General features: G+C 37.4%; 1 non-coding gene across 1 annotated transcript; it reads left to right on the top strand.

The window, feature by feature from the left end:
• The first annotated feature begins 17,170 nt into the window (after positions 1–17,170).
• Positions 17,171–17,277, top strand: LOC141609691 (small nucleolar RNA R71). Its single transcript, XR_012527610.1, has one exon. It is a non-coding gene; the product is annotated as a small nucleolar RNA R71 (small nucleolar RNA).
• The last annotated feature ends 2,162 nt before the right edge of the window (positions 17,278–19,439 follow it).

Raw genomic sequence — 19,439 nt, 5'->3', positions numbered from 1 at the left:
CCAGATTAACCTTTTCAGCCGTACTCGGACAGAGCCCCTTGCAAAACCCATGACAGGATTGGCAGTATATTTGCTTTTCCGCTAGCTTGATTTCCTGCCAGAAATTACCCAGCCAAACAGACTCAGGGATGGGTTTGGACTGATCCAAATGGACAGAAATTCGGGTGAACCGAGCGTTGTTTCTGTAAAGACCATTCGGGTCGTGCTTGATGAAAACCCCAATGTAATTTCCAATGGCTTTAAGTATATCAACCCGGTGGTACTCAATTGGGAGCTCGGGTAAGATTAACCAAGTAGGGATAGAGGTAATGGAGGCAGTAGAGGGTTGAAAATTCGTAGTCCATGGTTGAACATGGAGATAGTTTCCTTGGACAAACCACGGCCCATTTTCTTTGATTCGGGTAAGATCCGAAACCGACTCAATTTTACACGAATAAAATCCTTTTCCAAGCCCGATTAATTGCAATTTGCTCTTACAATTCCATAAAATTTTTACAGAGTTGGCTAGATGAATGGAATCAATTGATTTCCCGGTTAATTTGATGATTAGGGAATTTTCCCATTTGGAGCGGATGGAAGACAGGACCTGTGGAGGTAAATCAATGGCGGGTTCACGCCTAGGAAACTTTGTGGTTGCATGACTCTTTCGATAACATTATTTAAAGGTTAAAAAATTTAAATCTGAGTTCTAGGTAATTTTTTTATCCAAACTTATGTTTTCAAATTGTGTTCTTTATTAGTTTTTCTATTATTTCTGAAAAATAAATTTTATTTGTTCCTCTATATTTTGGGCTCTTTTTTTATGTAATCTTTTCAAATTACGTTTTCTAATATTGATTAAATACACTATATTGTTTTTTAATACACCATGTGAATTGTGATCAATATACAGTAGGTTGCATGCATTTATTCACTACACTGATTTTTTTTCCCAGATTTGTTGCATGCATTCAATAAACGCTTATTTTAGTAAATTTGTTGTTTTTTTCTTTTTCTTCCAGAACTTATTTTTTATTTTAATTGTTTTATGTTTAATATAGTCATATAATATACTCCGTAGAGTTTATTCAAAGTTTTCATTCATATGGAAAACATTAATATTAATATGGAAAATAGGAGAGAGAACTAAAAGTATGAAAGACAGTAATGAAATGGAGTTTAAGATCGTGGGTTCTCTCAGGAAAAAAAATTGCTTTCAATCCTAAATTTAAGGAGTCAATGGGAGCATTTTAAATGCTTTGACTTTTATAGATAGAGAATTAATAGAATAGTACGTGCGTTGATATTGCAGAGTGGTTGAGCCCATGGATGAAAAGTATTTAAACAATTTAGGGATATTCTACGGTGTATCACTGAGTTTTTCGGTTTTTTATGTTTTACCCCTCCTTTTTTTAATTATACATTGTACCTCTAAACTTCTTACTTATTTCTCCATCATAACCCCGTTTAACTCTCCATTAATTTTATCCATTATCAAACGACCATACTTTGACATTTACTCCGACTATTAATGTTGTATCGCCATTGTATATGAGAAATATCACATATGACCTTTAATAAGCACCAACTGCTATTAAAAACATCTTTAATGATTCATGACATTATAATAGAGTTTTTTTCTGAACTTTTAGTTAGTTTTCTATACTATTTCTTGGGCTAATGAGTAATTTGGCGAACTAATAAGTAAATGAGTAGGTTATTGAGTAACTGAAATGATAAATATACGATTTAATAAGTCATTTAAGAAACTAAGTTGACAATGACAATAAATAAGGTCAATGAAAATAAATAAGGTCATGGTATAGACTAATGTATAATGTTTAAGGGTACACCATGGAATATAAAAAAAGGAGGGGTACGACGTAGAAAACCGAAAACCACGAGGGTACACGGTAAATTATCCCAACAATTTATTAGGTATGATTAATGTTGGTATAAACTATTATTTCTAAGTTGTCTTCAAGCTGAGAAGCCAAATATTTGGGTTATATACTTCATATATATGTTAGCATCACAACATAATTTTATTTGGCACAATTTACAATTATCTTCCTTTTCGTTTTAGAGGTTGAGAGATGACACATTAATTTGTCGTGCTTATTTTTTATAATTCTTATTTAAGACCGTCTTAACGTAAAACGGCTTTAACACTCAATTAAAATAAATATGGAAATAAAAGGAGTTTGATGGTTCAAGCTTAACCTCGCAAGTGAACGTGTGTAGTTGCACTACTTGAGGGTTGAATCACAAGGAGTATGGGAGATTACCAATTGTTATTATTCTTAAGTTTAGCTAAGTCAAAGAAAAAGCATTGATCGGTAAATTGACTAGGTAAACACTAAAAGACTAGCAAATTAATCTAATAAAGCAACAATAAAATTCAAAAAAAAAAAGAAACTAATTGGAATGATGTTTTACTCAAGATATGAAAGGACTAGGGTACGATTAGGCTACATACATTCATGATTATCATGCTATTTCCGGCAATTAGTCATCTTGGGAGTACAAGGCGGGGGAAAACGCCTCTAATTTGCCTATTGACTCCCTCCCGGGCTCACACTAGGACACTAGACCTACCGACTCAACTCCCTCCCGGGCTCATGACTCGGAATCTCCTATACAATACTCTAAGACCCTAGGAATGCGCGCCATCCCAATGGTAGTCGATTAATGCTAGCAGTCACTAAGCATACGATAAATTTCCGGCTTTCCCAACCCTTTTCCCAAAGGTGAAGGTCAAACCGGTTCCCAAAGGCACCCTCTTTAGGTTCTCCCTCCCGGGTTCAACCCAAATAGGCCAAGGATGTAAATGGGTGGTCAACCTAGGACCTAACCAATTCCCATTGGTGGACAAGGGTCATCAATCAACCAAGCTCCCAAATTACAACATTAACAAAACAATTCCAAAGGTAAACCCCACCAATATCCCCTTAATGACTAACTTAAATGGAATCGATCATGTTAATCACTCATGTAAGTGCCCAATCGCACCCTAGCAAGGGTACTACTCACTAATCCTGGCTATTATAGCAAGACGGCCAATAAAGGATGCAACTTTAACAATAAACATGATGATTAATTTATTTCTACTACTAAACATGCAATTGGCCACAAAAAGATGATAACAAACTAATCAAGTTTTAATCAAAATGAAATTAGACAAAAGATGGTAACTTTAACTTCAAGCAAACAAATATTCAAAATAGAAGAAACATAAAGAGAAGAAAATGAAATCAACAACTAAAACAAGAGAAAAGTAAGAAGTGATAAAGGAAATATACCAACAATTATAAGGCAAGAAAGACGATTGAATTGAATAATTGAAAAAGATGAAGAACAATGTTCAAACTTCTTCCCAAGATATTTCTCTACCAACTCACTTTTTGATCTAAAATCTAGTATAGAATGATTGTGTTTGGTGAAAATAGGGTTGAGTATTTTCCATTCACGAAATTATAAAGGTCAAAAATCAAAGAAAAGCCCAAAATCCCTCTGTCTGGTGTTCCCAACACCGGCCGCCTCTTGGGAACGCCGGATAGAGGCCTGAACACCGGATGTAATCTCTGAACGCCCACGAGGCCAAATTTGAGCGCCGGATAAGTCTGGGAATACCGGCATAAGGTCTGAACGCCCATGGAAGTTTGGAGAATTTCAAGACGGTTCTCGATTTCCGCTTCGCTCCTTGTAAACAGGTCACGTCTCCATATCACCTCTCACATTCTCCTAGAAAAGTGCGAAATAATATTATAATCACGCAAGGCCATATACAAAATGAATAAATGCAAAATCGACTATGGACTAGGCTAAATTAGCTAAAGAGTGTAACAAAATGAAGACAAAGTGAACGGTTTGAGGCCAAAAATGTAGGGTGATAACATAGTTATCAAATCTCCCCACACTAAACCCTTACTCGTCCTCGAGTAAGTCTAAGGTCAAATTGCAAGGCAATACTACGGCTAAGTATCAAAAGCGTGTGCACAATATAATCACCACTAAATCATTCTACTATATAATCCGATTGAGTATTAGCGCACTCAACGCTCTTTCAACTCACGTAGTTGTGCTTATAGGTAAAGCACGACTCGTAAGGCAAGTAATGTCTTGCAAAAAAAAAAAAATGCAATGCATCCAATATGTAAGCACATAAGCAAGTAATAGAATGCATTTAAAAAAAATGGTCCACTCTCCTCATCTAAGTGGCCGAGTTTTTATCTCAAAAATATGGTCTTGATCGTGAAATACCGTCTCAGAGTCTCAATAGAGGTGCCAACCCCCCTAAGTATGGCCATGCAATCCTAATGTGTCCAATAAGGCTCAAGAAATGGATTCTAGAGCTGGAAAGAGAAAAGAAGGACTAGACCTCCGAGAATTACAAACCAACACAAGATTCAACCAAGAGACCCATGACTAAGGGGACCTAAGTCAACGACATCCTCATGGTTTTCACTTGTCTCTCATTAGAATTCCGGGTGTTTTTGTACAAAAATGAACCAAAACACTCTCCTACTCTGACCCGTGAGAACGTGCCCGCAATCTAATGTGTAAGACCGTCCTATGTCCAAATAAGATGCAAAATGTAACAATGCACAAGCCATGAAATAGGGGAAATAAGGGTTGTAACGGGGCTAAGGAGTAGGAGGGAACTGTTGGGATTCATTAATCTCATTAGTTTAACATATTGAATATGTGAATAATTAATTTAATCATAAAATTAATTCAAGATTTTATGCATGCAAAACAATTATAAGAGTAAAGAAAAATGGTTCCTTACATTTGTTGTTTCGGCTATATGGGCACTAGTAAGGTCACCTACCTTACCTAGTTCTTGAGCTTTACTTATGGATGAACAAGATTCAATAGTAGAATCTCTCCCCAAGGATTTGTACCAAGAAAACACTCTTAATACAAATATTAATTTTATTACTAGAAATTAATATTTGTTTCCTTAAAATATTACTAATATTATAAGTATACTATTTCTAGTATTAAGATAATAATATTAGTGATTATGTGAGGTTTTTCTAGTGTTGTTCAAAACTCAAAACTAGAGAGATAAGTTTATCACCAAAAGTGATTTTTTTTTTGTATAAAATGAATTGTGTAAATTAGAAGAAAAAAAAACTCTCCCAATTCACTAGGGTGGCCGAAATTTCCACATGGGAAGAGTGCCCAATGCCTTTGCTAGTTGCTCTTCACAAGAGAGTAGGCATGAAGGTCTATCATTAGTAGGTAATGATAATGCTCCCCACTAATTAAACAATTAAGGCACAAACCAACCCTACACTCCCATTTACACGGTTCACATATGTAAAATGGATCCATTTTAACTTTGTCAATTTGTTAATTTGTATTGTGTGACAAATTGGACATGTTACTAGACATGTCATTTAAATAATGCATTTTTAACAAATTAAAAATTATTATATAAACAAAATAAATCACATACAAAAATTAAGTAGTAATTCACAATTACCATTACTTAAAATAGGTCATATAATTATAAATCACAACTACTTGTATTTATAATAAACAATTCATTCTTATTATAATTTATTTCATAAACAATAAATAAACTTTAAGTAATAAAACAATTTAATTACTTATCACGAATCTTATTTAATCAAATTACAATAAGATTCGTATTCTCACTCACAAAATCATTTGTTCAATTTTAAGGAATTAATTAACTTGTATCGTCATACAATTAATTAATTAATCAATTAAGAATGTTTCTCTAAAGGTATGACCTTAGGGATCAACTGATCACCACCGTCACACGACAGTAATGTCAAACTCTAGTCAGCCAATCCTTACCGATTAATGTGGATCAGTTGACAATAAAATGTTACAATCCCTTGTGTATTCTTAATATGAGATTTAAAAAGGTGATCGCATTATTGTCGAGGACACATACTCCAACAGGAACGGGATTGGTGCAAGCACCGTTTGGATATGTGGAGTTCAAATCAAGAATTATCGACACATCACATTCCATTATTTATTGCAACACATGAGACACGTTTATGCCCTAACATAGAATGGATCACCATAACTACGCAAAAATTGCATAAACCCAACTCAAATTGGAAAAATTTGAAAGTACTCCTCTTATTTCAACAAATGGTAACGTCTACACCTTAACAAGAGCTCGGCTTCCCAAGTTCAAGCAAACATTGTGTAAACCCGACTCATTTTGGAAAAACCTCAAATTACCCTTTTATTTAGCAACGGCTTTTTCTACCCCTTTAAATGATGAGTAGGGGTGTTGCTTGCCTTTTTCTTTTCTTGACAATATATATACACAACACAAGTAACTCATTTTTTTTTTGGATTTTTCAAAACTTTTTCACCTTTCTATTTTGTTTTTCATTTCTTTTTCAAAACCTCTTATTTATATACAATGCCAAATGCTTACCAAATTCCGACCCATGTGGATATGTATACTATCCACCACTATGACCCAAATCACCTTCTACAACACTACCACAAAACCGACCAATTCTTGATCAAGGGGGGTGGTTATGTAATGTAGCTATTATAGTGGGTTTGCCAAATGAAAAGGCTAAGGCTCAAGAGGGTGAATCAAAAAGGGGATAATGGAAGGGACAAAACAATGAAATTTGGCTATGTGAGGTTCACATGCATGTGAATCCAAATTTTATTTCATAACTTGTGCACAAAAATGAAATGCAAATTATAGCCTAAGGACGGAATGACACACATATGCGTCTAGACATGACACGTCCGCGAGGAGACCTACTCACAATCCTAAACGAGGGTTGGGCAAGAATGTACCAACCCTAAGAGGCTCTAATCCTTACTTATAAGTAGTTAGGTCGAGAATTAGGTCTAGCCTACGGTCAATGGTCTCACATGGTGGCCTAGACTCGTTAATCGGGTCCCAAATTTCCCAGAACTAACCTATGGACACGGGTGCAAGCCACGGAGAGGGGGAAGGCACGATTGAGACAAAAGTCATCCTTGGGGTATATGGTTCCTTTCCTAGACAATGTCCTTTCTTTAAAACTTTTATTTACATACCGATGCAAAAATTAAATTTGGAAACATGTATATACAAGAACATATGCATGCGGAATTTGAACAAAATAAGAAAAGAAACATGAAACAAATTGACTAGACCTAGCAGCACATCAATACCAACACATCAATCCAAAAGTTCCTAGAAGGAACCTCCAAGGCATCAAAATGTCCATCCTCCTTCAAATATGCAAGATATATAAAGAAAGAACGGTAAAGGAGTAAGTGATTAAAATGAGTTTACCAAGCGGTCTTCTAACTCCTCTTTTGCCTCAAATGGTCAATGTATGCCAATGGTTAGTCAACAAACATATATATATATATATATATATATATATATATATATATATATATATATATATATATATATATATATATATATATATATATATATAGGGTTGAGATCCTATGAGAACCCTTCTCCCATGAGAACCATGAGAACTTCGGGTTCAGAACTTTTGTACCAAAAGTACAACAAAGTTGTACCAAAGAGTCAGAACCTTTATACCAAAGGTACATGGGTTTATTTGGCCCTCTTATTTTCAATGGACTTGTGTAAAACCGTCTTAAACAAATATTTATGATAAGATAAGTTGAACAAACAAGTCCTTTGGTTACCTAAATTACTTACTGAAATCATACTTCGTCTACACTTTATATTTGGATTATCTTCACTAAACTATTCTTGATATCAAACAATTATAGCATGCAATTAAAAAATACATCGTAATTCGAAAGATATAGATTAATATGTAATCTATTGATCTCACAAGTATACAATGTGTTCATTTTGGGATTAAGATTGTTGCCTTCATTCGTGTACAGGAATCCCGCAAAGACAAATTTAATGTTCACAGGTTTCGAACCCAATATTGATCTAAACTAGCTAACCATCAACAAATTGATTGCCTCCTCAAGGACGGATTTTTCATAGTACAATACTCACTCTTAACTTTGTCAATATACCATAACTCCTTTTTGACATATTTAAACATATAGGCATCAATGTCAGCCATTCCAACTAATGCTCAACACTAATAGATCAGACTCGTAAAGACCCTGCAATTAAAAACACTGATCCAAAAAAACGGTCGAAGAATAAGTTTGTGGTATAATAACATGTTAAAAACAAAATTGACCAAATAATTACACCTTCCGTCTCATTCATTTGTTTACATTTCATATTCTCAAGGATAAATGATTGAGACGGACGGAGAAAAAAAAAGACCTACAGAAGCGACATGATGACTAATTTGCGACGAAGATCCAGCCGTTTCCTTGAATCCATACCACATGTTATCATCGACTCTCAAAAACCTACAATTAACAAACAAATTCATCAAAAAAGAAAAAGAATACAATTCCAGAAATAAATGAAGAATAAAATTGAATCTCACTTGAAAATAGGGAAAAGCAAGCCAGAATCCTGATGAATCCAAAGGTAAAAAGGCAGTGAACTTTTGGTAGAAAGTTTCTGAACCTTTGGTATAAAAGTTCTGTACCTTCGGTATAAAAGTTCTGAACCCGAGGTTCTCATAGTTCACATGTAGAGGGAGTTCTCATTGGATCCCAAAAATATATATATATATATATATATATATATATATATATATATATATATATATATATATATATATATACACACAATGCAATAATTTTGAGATTTTTGAATTTTTTTCAATTTTTAGGCATTTTTGTATTTTTCTCAAATTAACAAGCAAATATATATAAATAAATATAAACAATATACACAAAGTGGATATTTCCCTCCCCCCACTTGAAATTTACATTGTCCTCAATGGAACAAAGTATAGGGAGTGAATAGGAAAAATAAATAACATATTTTTGTTGGTTTTTGAATTTTCAAAAATTGAGGAACATCTTTTTGGTAGTTTTAAATTTTGAGAATGTCCTCCCCACACTTATTTATTTACATAATTCTTGATGGAAATGAATGTGTGGAGGATATTCGAAAGGTAAATATATATTTTTGTTGTTTTTGAATTTTTATTTTTGAAAAAGTAAAGAACTTTTTTTTTTTTTTTTTTTGTGGGGGGGGGGGCCTCCTCCCTACACTTATTATTTACAACATTCAATGATGGATGAATGTGGCTAAGAGGCATTTTTGATCAAAATAAAGGATATATTTTTGGCTTTTTCAATTTTTTTTATATACCCCTCTTCTCTTTTTTTTTTTTTTTTTTTTTTTTTTTTTTTTTCTATTTTATGAATGCAACTACATGTGACAATATATTACAAATTCGAAAATCTAATGCAACCTATGTGAATGCAAACTAAATGCTCATGAAAACTAAATATATTACAAAATAATATAAATGCAAAAATTAAAATGCGACATTTGGATATTAGGGAGGGTCAAATAAAATTTGGATTTAATATGTGGAGCATAGCGAAGGTTTTGGATTTTAAATTGGGGAGCAATAGAACAACACCCGACTCCATCAAGGGTGTGACCAACAACTTTCACAACAAAACTTTCTTTCATCAATTTTTTTTTCAAATTTTATTCAAGACCAAGAGTGGAATGACAATAAATTAATCAACCGAAAAATGGGGGCCAACCAAGACAAGACACAAGGGAATTTCGACAAAGAACATATAAAAGCATGCAATGAGACTACCCTCAAACTACCTTCCCATACCAACACTAAACTACCCAAGAGACCAAGTGAAACCTCCCCACACTAGAATAATCAACAAGGTGGGTCTTGGGGAGGTTGTTGGGTGGGATCGAATGGGTAGCTATAGAAAGTCCCCATGGGTGGTGGCGGGTAGTAGACCGGGTGGTAAGGGTCCCAATCCGCTGGGGACATGAAAGTAGGTTGGTATGGGTTGTAGTTCGGAGGAGGATACCCCATTGTGTTAGTGAACATGGGGTTAAGGTAGTTCAATTGCATATTCCTCATTTGAATTTCAAGGTGTTCTTGTCTCATAGCTCCTTGTTTTATCAAGTCTTGGTTAAGCAAGGCAATGTTTCTGCCTTCAAGAGCGGCCCCATAAGCTTGTCGGGCAAGGTTTTCGGTTGATATTGATCTTTGGTACATCTCATTCCATTGTGTTTGAAAATTCGGGTCATCAAAGAAGGATGGACGGTCATGGGAGGAGGTAGCGGCTTTGGGTTGTGGTTGTGGTTGTGGTTGTGGTTGTGGTTGTGGTTGTGGTTGTGGTTGTGGTTCCTCTTCCCCTTCCTCCCCTTCCGACCTGGACTCGTATTGCAATGTCCCTTCAACAAGGTCATAGTGAGCAACATCCCAATACCCCTCAAGGTCATCCTTACCTCTCTTAAGCCTCACATATTCCCCTGGCCCCAAAGGCATACTCCAATTATTTCGGTTCGAGAGGGTGGTCCGAGGTGTGTTCGGTACCAAGAGTGCCCTCATGTGGGTTATGGTGAAAAGGAATAAATGAGGTTCCTTTATGATCATCTTAAGGTATGGTTCATTAATTTTAGTAGCCTCATCATAAGCCACAAGATCCGAAACATCATGGTGAAGTACCCTAGCTAGAATAGAAACTGCCCCTCCTCCAAGCAATGTTGGGAGGGGGTTGTTCAACAATCTTGTCAAAGTGGTTAGCTAGGGCGAGGGTAATGTCAACCGTATGAGGGGTTTCCATAAGGGCCTCTTGTAAAAGTTGGAGTGCGCAAGCCCTCACATTATAGTGAGTCTCTTTGGAGGGGAAAAGGGAGTTAGAAAGAATACGGGCAAAATAACGAATTGCGGGGTTGCGAATTGATTTATTGTACTCCTTCCCGGCCCTAAAATTTTGTTTCCGCCAGGTAAGCAATTTCCATAATTCTCCCCGCACATCCCTTTGAGGTCCCCTCCGAGAAGCCTTATGAGTCCCCCCCCCCCCGGAAATCGATTCAAGGCCTAACAATTGACAAATTCCTCTAAAGTCATCCTATGGCGAGTTCCCCGAAGTTGGAACTCGCAAGTGAATGGAGTGACGGTGTAGGAGGTCCTCCAAGTAGCGAGGAACTCGCTAGCAACGGCCACATAAGTCTTGTCCTTGGCATCATAGAATGACCTAATCCTTATCCGGTCACAAAGCATTTGAACATCATCCTCTACCCCCAAAATCTGCATAGTATAAATATCGGCCATCGGGTCAATTCCCACCTTTTTTGACCCACATTTGAAAATCCTTAAGGTCCTCTTTTTTACCAAAACCCATTTTCCAGGTTTTATCACATGTTTAAATGAATTAAAAGGGATGGTGGGAATTAAAAATGATAAGGAAGAGGAACATACCATTGCTTGAGTATCCGGACACGGTCTCGATCTTTTAGACGTTTTTGAAGAAACAAATCACCAATCCTACCCAAATAAGCTTTTCCAATGATCCTTGTTGCTGAAAAATTGCTCCCAAAGCTTCAAATATCAACAATGGAGGAAAATAGATTGATAAGGTGACACAAAAATGGAGGATGGCGATTTTCCACTAATTTCTTCAAATAAACACCTAGAAAAGAAAGATCCAAGCACAAAGAACAAGATTATGCAATTGTTGTGAAGAGAAAATGCAAATTAATGAGGCAAAGATGGGGTTGTTTGTGTAAAAAATATGGAGGTTCGGTGAAAAAATGAGGTTTTTGAAATGTATACAATTGAAAAACTGAGGAGAGAGATGGATTTCACGGGTACAAATGCATTTTATCCTTTTTTTTTTTCCGAATTTTCTCCTCTGTCCGGCGTTCGGAACATTGGACGCGTCCTGGGAACGTCGGATGGAGCCGGATGCACGCCCTGAATGCCCACAAGCTTAAATTTAATGCCGGATCAAGTCAAGGAAAATCGGACTGGGGTCAGGACGCTGGGTACACTTAAATTGGGGTCCCTTTATCGATTTTCGTGCGTGAATTTCGAGACGGGATGATCCCGAGTCACTCTTTGACTGATGTCTATGCCCGAGATGACTTTAGTCTTCCTCAAAATTCATGAGATGGTGAAATTCATTTTCAAAACCAAAAATTCCTCCAAGTTTCATGTAAACATGCCCACATTTCACTAATTTGCAATTTCAAACTCCAGAAATCCGCGCCAAACACTCCACTAATTTCCAAAAATCTTTATTCTTTTGGATTGCCTCCCAAAAAGAGCCCTTGTTTAACGTCATTGGCTCGACCAAGGAAACAAGCAAACTATTCTCATAAAGATGACGAAATAGCTTAATTGACTAAGAAGGTTTCAAGGATGTTTATCTCCCTTTGAACGGGGTTGCCCACATAATAGTGCTTTAATCTTTGACCATTTACTTTAAAAGTTCGATCTCCTTGGGCTATTTCTACCGCCCCATGAGGGAAAGATCGGACAACGGTGAATGGTCCGGACCATTTCGACTTCAACTTCCCGGAAGAAAGCTTCAAAGGGGTATCATAAAGTAGAACCAATTCACCTTCCCTGAACTCTCTTCTAATGACGCATTTGTCATGAAATCTTTTCGTCTTCTCCTTGTACAATTTAGCATTCTCATATGCCTCTAGCCTAAATTCCTCCAATTCATTCAAATCAAGGAGCCTCTTCTCACCGGCCCCCTTCAAGTCATAGTTGATATGCTTAATAGCCCAATATGCTTTGTGCTCAAGTTCCACCGGCAAATGACAAGCCTTGCCATACACTAATCGGAATGGTGAGGTACCAATTGTCGTTTTAAATGCCGTCCGGTAAGCCCACAAAGCATTGTCAATCTTTAAGGACCAATCCTTTATTGACTTGTTCACGGTTCTCTCAAGTATTGTCTTTAACTCCCGGTTAGAAATCTCGGCTTGCTCATTTGCTTGCGGATGGTAAGAAAGACTCTTTCTTTGATGCACGCCATACTTTCTCAACAAGGCTTCTAATGCTCTTTCTCCGAAATGTGTGCCACGATCGCTAATGAGGACTCTCGGGACCCCAAACCTTGGAAAAATGATATTTTGAAGTAGCTTGATCACTTCCTTAGCATCACAAGTTTTGGTCGGGATGGCCTCAACCCATTTGCTTACATAGTAAACCGCCACAAGTATATATTCATTTCCAAATGAAGATGGGAAAGGACCTTGATAATCTATCCTCTACACATCAAAAAGCTCAATGTCAAGCATGAAATTCATTGGCATTTCATGTTTCCTTGTGATATTTCCACTCCTTTGACATCTATCACATACTTTAACATAAAAGACAACATCACAGAATATAGTCGGCCAAAAGAAACCGCATTGAAGTATCTTAGCGGCCGTTTTCTTGGAACTTGCATGGCCACCACAAGGTAAGTCATGGCAATGACTCATTATGGAGGTAGCTTCCTCTCTTAGAACACACCTTCTTATCGTGCCATCGGCACAAGACTTATACAAAGATGGGTTATCCCAATAATATTGTTTCACATCGTGAAATAACTTCTTCTTCTTGTGATAGTCATAATCATGAGGGATTATCCCAAAGACCAAGTAATTGACAATATCCGCATACCATGGCGCTTCACCCAAACTTAGGGACAACAAGTGATCATCGGGTAAATAATCGTTGATTGGAAGTCCATCTTCAACATTGTGGTTGATCAACCGGGACAAATGGTCGGCTACCACATTCTCAACTCCTTTTTTTGTCTCTTATCTCCATGTCAAACTCTTGTAATATTAGTATCCACCTAATCAACCGAGGCTTGGACTCCTTTTTGATGAGTAAGTGTCTCAAAGCGACATGATCGGTGTACACTATCAGTTTAGCTCCCACCAAATAAGTTCAGAACTTCTCCATAGCAAAAACTACCGCCAAGAATTCCTTTTCCGTTGTTGAGTAGTTAGTTTGAGCTTCATCAAGAGTCTTTCTAGCATAATGAATTGCATGTACCTCCCATCTTTCCGTTGGCCTAAAACCGCGCCCAAGGCTTGATCTCTTGCATCGCACATTAGCTCAAATGGCAAGTTCAAATCCGGAGGTTGTATGATTGGAGCACTTGTCAAGGCTTCCTTTAACCTATTGAAAGCATCAAGACATCGGTTAGAAAACACAAAAGGAGTATCCTTGGCTAATAATTCGGTCAACGGCCTCGCAATTTTGGAGAAGTCCTTGATGAAGCGGCGATAAAAGCCGCATGACCAAGGAAACTTCTCACCCCCTTGACATTGGTGGGAGGTGGGGAGCTAAAAATGACCTCAACCTTAGCCTTGTCAACTTCAATTCCACGATTGGACACTATGTGTCCCAACACAACACCTTCTTATACCATAAAATGGCACTTTTCCCAATTAAGCACTAGATGAGACTCTTGATACTTGTTCAAAATTTTCTCCAAATTTGCCAAACAACTTTCAAAGCATTTTCCAACAACCAAAAAATAATCCATAAACACCTCCATTTCTTGTTCAACAAAATCGGAGAAAATGGACATCATGGCCCTTTGAAAAGTAGATGGTGCATTACATAGGCCAAATGGCATTCTCCTATATGCATAAGTGCCAAATGGACATGTGAAGGTAGTCTTCTCTTGATCACTTGGATGGATAGGGATTTGGAGGAATCCCGAATAACCATCCAAGAAGCAAAAGTAGTTATGTTGAGCTAATCTCTCCAACATTTGGTCCATGAACGGTAAGGGAAAGTGATCCTTCTGGGTGGACTTGTTTAATTTACTACAGTCCACACACATCCTCCACCCAGTTACCGTTCTACTGGGAATCAATTCATTTTTATCATTTCTCACTACCGTCATTCCTCCCGTTTTTGGAACTACATGAACCAGGCTTACCCATCTACTATCCGAAATAGGATAGATAATACCGACATCAAGTAGTTTGAGGACCTCTTTTCTCACAACTTCTTTCATTATGGGGTTAAGCCTTCTTTGTGCCTCAATGGAGGAAGCATCCTCATTTTCAAGCAAGATTCTATGAGTGCACAAAGAGGGACTAATCCCTTTGAGGTCACCAATTGTGTACCTAAGGACACCCTTAAACCTTTTTAACAAAGAAAGTAGTTTTGAGGTTTGGATGTCATCAAGTTCACTATTGATGATGACAGGAAAAGTGGAGTTATCACCTAAGAACACATATCTCAAGGAAGGGGGAAGAGGTTTAAGTTCAACCGTAGGAGGAGGCGTAAAACTCTCCACCTTCTTACCAACTTCCAACATTTCAAACTTGGGAGCTTCTTCATGAATTGGAGCGGAGTCCAACATCCACACATATGCAAGAGTTTCAACATCTTTATCATATACTTCATACCCATTGACAAGATAAGTCTCCAAAGGATCCATAGAGGAAGCTTTTGGGTCATGCTCCTCCATGGGGTTCTCTAGAATGTCCACAATACAACAAGTGTCACCTAAATATGGAGCTCCCATAGACTTAGTGAGTTTAAACTCCACTTTATCTTCGCCTACTTGCAAAGATAGCTTACCACTCTTCACATCAATCATTGCTCCACCAGTGGCTAGACAAGGCCACCCCAAGATAATTGGTACATTGTAGTCTTCGGGCATATCCATGACAAAGAAATCACATGGTATGATTAGCTTCCCAACAACCAAGGGTACATCTTCAATGACACCAATGAGAAATTTAACCGATCGATCGGCTAATTGAAGTGAAACTCTTGTGGGCTTCAAATCTCCTAAATCAAGCCTCTTGAAGATTGAAAGTGGCATAAGGCTCACACTAGCCCCCAAGTCACACAATGCCCTTTTTATAGCCACTCCTTGGATTGAGCATGAAATTGAGAAGCTGCCCGGATCTTCAAGATTATTTGGAAGCTTGTTGGTATGAGTAAGAATAGCACTACATTCCTTGGAAAGGTTAATGGTTTGCACCTCCCCACTCTTCCTTTTCATAGTTACAAGTTCCTTCAAAAACTTCCCATAGCTAGGGATCTCGGTTATTAGATCAAGAAATGGTATGGTAACATTCATGCCTTTCAAAATTTCAATGAAACTTTCATATTTATTCTCAAGTCTTGGATATGCAAGTCTTTGTGGGAAGGGGATTGGTGCAACATACTCCCTTTGAGGTGGAGTAGGTTGTTTAGTTCTTGTTGGAATCGGTTCATCTTCCTTTGGTGGGTCAACCTCATTCACTTCTGTTGACCTCTCCACCTCAATATCACCTTCCACTACAACTTCAAGCGGTGGCTCTTTCATTGCTTCACTACCTACCCTTTTCCTCTTCGACTTTGGAGATTTATCAACCTCCTCTAATTGCCTTCCACTTCACAAGAATACCGCATTCATTTCCCTTGGGTTAACCGTGTTACCCGGAAACTTTCCCGGATTTTGAGCCTATTGACTCAATTGTTGTGAAATTTTAGCTACATGAGTTTCCGTTACTTTTTAGAATGCTCTTATTTCATCCTTAACCCGGTTTTGTGAGGCAATGTGGTTGTCAAGCTTTGAGTCGGATTTTTGGTTGGCAATCACCAATTGCTCAAAGGCTTGCTCCCAAGAAGGCTTTTGAGGGGTTTGGAAGTTTTGATTTTGAGGTTGCTTGAAATTTTGCCCCTTGAAACCCCCAAATGGTTGTTGGTTTTGGGTGACAAATTGTTTTCCTTGGAAACCGGGTGGCATTTGTCTTTGAAATTGTGGGTTTTGATTGAATCTTTGTTGTTGTTGTGGTGAGGAAGTGGTTGGGTTTTGGATGTTTTGTGAGGCATAAGACAAGAAAGGGTGGGTTCTTTTCTCATTGACAAATTGGTTGTTGTTGTTGTTGAACCCTTGCCTTGCACTTGTGGATTCCCAAACCCCATTAACTTGCTCATAGCATTCTTCATGGATGGGTGCAATTAAGGGACACCCAATAGGAGTATGCCCTTGTTCCCCACACAATTCACAAGACAAGACATGCCTCATGTCGGAACTAGAAGGTTTGGAGTTTAACAAAGCCACTTGTTGGGTAAGTTTAGGTAGCATCCCCTTAACCTCAACATTCAACACCGAACTAGGATCCTTGTTCTTGCTCTTTCTCACTTGCCTATCACTTCCCCATTCCATAGTCCGTGATGCCATCTCCTCAATTAGCTCCTTTGTCGCTTTATGCCCCAAAATGTCGAAGGCACCTTTTCCCGATCCCGCATCTAATGAAAGCCGAAGGTCTTGGGTTAACCCCTTATAAAAATTGTTCACTAGCTCGGCCTTGGAAATGCCATGGTGGGGGCATAACCGTTGGAGTGTCTTATACCTCTCACATGCCTCATATAAGGTCTCATCCCTTTCTTGAGTAAAGCTTTGTAGTTCACTCTTGACTGTTTCCATTCTTGAGGGTGGTAAATACTTGTTCAAAAATGCCGACGCCAACTCATCCCATGTCTTGAAGGAATCCGCATCACAATTCTTTAACCAATCCTTGGCCGAACCCCTAAGTGAACGGGGGAACAACCTAAGGCGTACCGCATCATAGGAGACCCCATTCGACTTATACATATCACAATTTTCAAGGAACTCATTTAGATGATCATTTGGGTTCTCCAAGGGACCTCCTCCAAATTGGTTATCTTGAACAAGGTTCAGCAAGGCATTTTTGATCTCAAAGTTATTAGCTTGAATTCTGGGCCTTTGGATGCTTGGATTGACTATGTGCTTAGGAGCCATAGTCTCTCTTATCGGAAACGGTTCACCCATGAAGTTAGGTTCTTCTATCCCTCCAAAAGAATTCTCAAACACTTCAAGGGTTTCTTGTTGATCACTTTGTTCTACCAATGGTGTATCTAGTAAACCCCTTCTTCTTAGAGAATTTAGTCTTCTTGCTATAGCTTCAATTTCAAGATCAAAAGGATATGTTGGCTGACCTCTTCTTTGCCGCCTACTCATGCAAAAGACCTAAACACTTGAAAGAAAGGATTAGTAACAAGGGACTTAGTCTAAACTAGAACAAAAACGATTAATATCTAGCCGTACTCCTCTGTAACGCCCCGTAATTTCGGACCGTTAATATATTTCGAAAATAATTTAGTAATCAAATAAAGTTTGATATTAATGTATTTAAAGTAAAAATAATTCAAAGAAATATAATTTTATTATATTTTGAGGTAAAGTATTTATTTTGATAGTTTCGAGATGTTTAAAAATAGTTTAAACCGTGTAAAAACTTTTTATTTTGAAATAAGGGCATATCGGGGGGAAAATGACAATTCTATTGAAAATTGGGCAAACGAATTTGGAAATGGGTCGTATGAGTATTCAATTTTCTTGTAATCTCGTGTTTAATAACTTTGGTCTTGTCGGAATTTGCATTTGACCAACGGTTTTAATTATTATTGAAAAGAGCCAAAACCGACTCGTAAAATCCCGACTAAACCCGCACCTTTCCTCTCTTTCTCCCCTAACCCGCGGCACCCCCTTCCCCTTTCTTTCTTTTTTTTTTTTTTTTTTTTTCTGATTTTCCTTTCCTTCTTCATTCTCTAACATTTCCCAAAATCAACAAACACCATTTTATACAAAATCAAAGCTTAGTTTCATCATAATTTCTTCATTTCTTATCGGATTTTCACGAAATTTATATTTCCGGAATCCCCTCGTCGAGATCTATAACCTGGTATAATTTAATTTCAGTTTTCTTGAAGTTGTTTTAAGACGAATTTTGGGCAAATTTCGGTTTATGTACTTATTATTGTGTTTTTATTGTTTATTTAGGTGAAGAATTGGATGACGAGTTTGGGGACTCGTATATTGTCGAAGATAGCGGCTAGTTGCTTGTCAGGGTTTGGGTTTTAAGGTGCTAATTGCTCATTTTCTAGCTTAAGGTAACATATTTCGAGTTACTCGACGAATAATCGTCACAATCTTTGTTGTTTTTGTATGTTTTATGATTTTTATTTAAGTAGTTAATTCCATATGATAAAATGGTTGCATGCATGGCTAATTCATGTATTTTTGTTAGTTTAAGTTAACATGTTAGTATTGGGGACGATTAATTATGTTTCAGACGGTCTTATACTGAACAAAAATGGAGAAATGGAGGTGTAGGGGTGGCGGCAGCAGGCCCGGCAGGCCCACGGCTGGCCCGGGTCAGCCCATTGCTTGTTTCGCGGTTTTCCATGCATTGTTCGTCATTTTAGGTTCATTAAGGATATAATTAGAATAAGTAACATATGGTTAAACCTTTGAAATGAATAATGTTAGTAGTAAAGATAATAAGGTTGGTAAAAATTATGTTTATATTGATAGTTATCACATGTTAGGATAGTTTATAAATTGAAATTGTAATTAATAGGCTCAAAATGAATTTTATAGTGATAAGTGTAATGTTTTGATGATTGTGCCGAAAACTGAGCCTTAGTCCCTTTGACTGATTCGATGTCAGTTAATTGAGTGATTGGTCACCGCAATTTAACCGCACTGCCGCAGGTGGGGTTGCGGGTAAAAATTCGGTTGGATTAAATTTTGAATGAATTAGATAATCGGCCTTTTTC

Source organism: Silene latifolia, chromosome 10 (genome assembly GCF_048544455.1).
Source record: "Silene latifolia isolate original U9 population chromosome 10, ASM4854445v1, whole genome shotgun sequence".
NCBI classification, from domain to species: domain Eukaryota; kingdom Viridiplantae; phylum Streptophyta; class Magnoliopsida; order Caryophyllales; family Caryophyllaceae; genus Silene; species Silene latifolia.
This window is presented reverse-complemented; position numbering and strand designations above follow the sequence as displayed.